The 2,604-nt window shown below is 38.7% G+C and overlaps 1 pseudogene; it reads right to left on the minus strand.

Annotated features, from left to right (window-relative positions):
• Positions 1-688: 688 nt before the first annotated feature.
• LOC138436238 (nucleolar RNA helicase 2 pseudogene) lies at positions 689-2,035 on the minus strand (annotated as a pseudogene).
• Between the last annotated feature and the right edge of the window lie 569 nt (positions 2,036-2,604).

Below are 2,604 nucleotides of genomic sequence, written 5' to 3' on the forward strand. Positions count from 1 at the left end.
AAGTTCAGAAACTTCTAGAAATCTATCTACCAAACTAGTCAGAAATACTGATAATATATAATGCATGAAAATTATTGATATGTCATTTACAGTTTTTTTTTGAGATACATTTAAATGAGTAAACAATGAAAATATGGGTACTTGGAGATTAACTCTTATGTGAGTGACTGATAGTTGCTCAGTTGTGTCTGACTCTTTGAGATCCTATGGACTGTAGCCTGCCAGGCTCCTCTGTTCATGGAATTCTCCAGGCAAGAATACTGGGGTGGATTGCCATTTCCTTCTCCAGGGGATCTTCCTGACTCAGGGATTGAACATGGGTCTCCTGTATTGCAGGCAGATTCTTTACCATCTGAGACACCAGGGAAGCCTACTATTAGGAGACGTTCCTAAGTATAAAAACAGACCAGCTTGGTGCATGGGGATGACCCAGAGGGATGTTGTGGGGAGGGAGGTGGGAGGGGGGGGTCATGTTTGGGAATGCATGTAAGAATTAAAGATTTTAAAATAAAAAAAAATAAATAAAATAAATAAAAACAGACCAGCTAAAAAGTATCAGCAGATACATGCTTGACTTTATCTTAAAATCTATAGACAATACATTAGAATATGTAATGAGTTCATACACCTTTTCCAAAGGAATACCTGAAACAGAAGTAACAATACAGTTATAAATGACAATCATCAATCAGGTGAAATAATTTAGATGAAGCTTATTTCTCTCAAAGAGGTGGGGATTGGGAAAGTAAGTGGTCAGGAAGGAAATGTAATGTGCTTTTAACTTTGTATGAATAACAATGTTCAGTTCCATGTTGCTGAACATGGTTCTGTTTTCCCCAAATAAATCCTCTACTTCAAAGTACTGTCTGAATGCTTTATTAAAACTCTGCTTTCTGGCCTTTGTTTTGGAATCTGTTACTTTTGTTGCTGTCTCCTGATTGCTGTCCTCTGAAGATCCTATTTCTTTCCCTCTGTGCCCTGTTACCTCAGTTGCCCTCAAGCTGTCCCCTGAAGCCTCAGTTGCCTTCTGGCTGTCCTTGGAAGTTGCAATATCGCTCCCGTGGTCCTTCTAGCTCTGGTTGCTCTGTGGCCGCAGAAATCTGCCAATGCCTTAAATCATGCCGCTTTTCCTATACTTACTGATCCAGTAGGAATATCAAAGCAAACACTCTGCTTTCCTTTGAGAAAGACCATTCCCTTCACTTTGGAATCAATATCCTCACCCAGTTGCTCTTTAAGTTCTTTCTAAGCATAATTAATGTTTGACATTTCCATGGAGCACTGCAAGATCGTAGTCACAAAGCCTGCATCCCAGTTGCTCAAGGAATGCTGGTCTACCGACGTGGCACTGGAAGTGTGGGCCAGGGCGGCTGCCAGGGCTTCTAGGCTCCCTTCTCTTCAGTCAGCTTCTTGGCTGACTGCTTGAAGTGACCAATCACAGTGGGAGGCACCGAGTCCAAGAACCTTATGACATCTTCCCTAGAAGATTTTATTATCTCTGCTGCAGAAGGAACACCTATTTGCTTAAATTTAATTCCCGGTTTTTGCTCCCCTTGGGGTCACTAGTATTCTTCCTTGTTCTGATAAAAGTAAATGCAAACCCTGGTCCTCCCAGCTCCACCTGCTCACCCAAAATGACGAATGTAGGACTCCATTTCCTTTGGTGGAGGACTTTGAACAACCAGCCTCGGGGATGTCTAAACTATGTGCAGCAACATTAGTTGCAAAGAAAACTCCAGAATTACCATTTCTAAAACCTTTCAGGATGATTTCCCTTTGCTTCTGTGGAATTTCTCCGTGTAATGACTGGGCATCCTGCCTTATGACCGCATTTTGTGACAACTCCTGGGCTTCTTTCTTCATTTCACAAAATATGATAGTGCTCCCCTGATAACCACTGTACACTGGGATCATGTTCTCAGTAACTGCTGCCCTCTGAATCCAGTGACACTTGATAGCCAGCAGCTCTACAATTATTGCCATTTTCTGTGTCTTTTTACCAAATCAGGCCCACTTGTTCATATGTAGGTTTCATTAACACTTATACATGAATTTAAAGTCAAATTTTGGGGAATTATCCCTTAAATTGTAAAGCATTCACTATGTAGCATATTTCTTAAAAAGATACAATGATGTGCCCACTTTGGAATAAATTAAACACATAATATTATTACCTATCAGTTTTTCAAAATATCTTAATTGATATATATGGAATAATAAAACTTGCTTAATTCACATTTTTTCATTATTCATTTAAAAAGTCTTCAGTAAAAAGAAACAAACTGCAATAGCACTCTGAATGAAAATAAGCTCTCAAATATTAATAGCAATTTGCAGTTCACAAAGTATATTCATATGCATTATTTTTTACCCTTCAGCAGACTGTAAAGATAAAGCTCAGTGGAACTAATTTATTTGATCAAATTATACATTTTTCAAGCAGTATAGCCCAAAAGAGACATTAGCTGTTATATTTAAACTAATGTTAAGCTTAGTAAGGTCTCAGAGGTGGAGTCTTTCAGTTCCTGAATTTGAATCTTCTTATAAACTACAATAATCTGGTAAATAATTAAGTGCCCTGGAAAGAAACTGCACTGTCAATTT

Source organism: Ovis canadensis, chromosome 3 (genome assembly GCF_042477335.2).
Source record: "Ovis canadensis isolate MfBH-ARS-UI-01 breed Bighorn chromosome 3, ARS-UI_OviCan_v2, whole genome shotgun sequence".
Classification (NCBI taxonomy): Eukaryota; Metazoa; Chordata; class Mammalia; order Artiodactyla; family Bovidae; genus Ovis; species Ovis canadensis.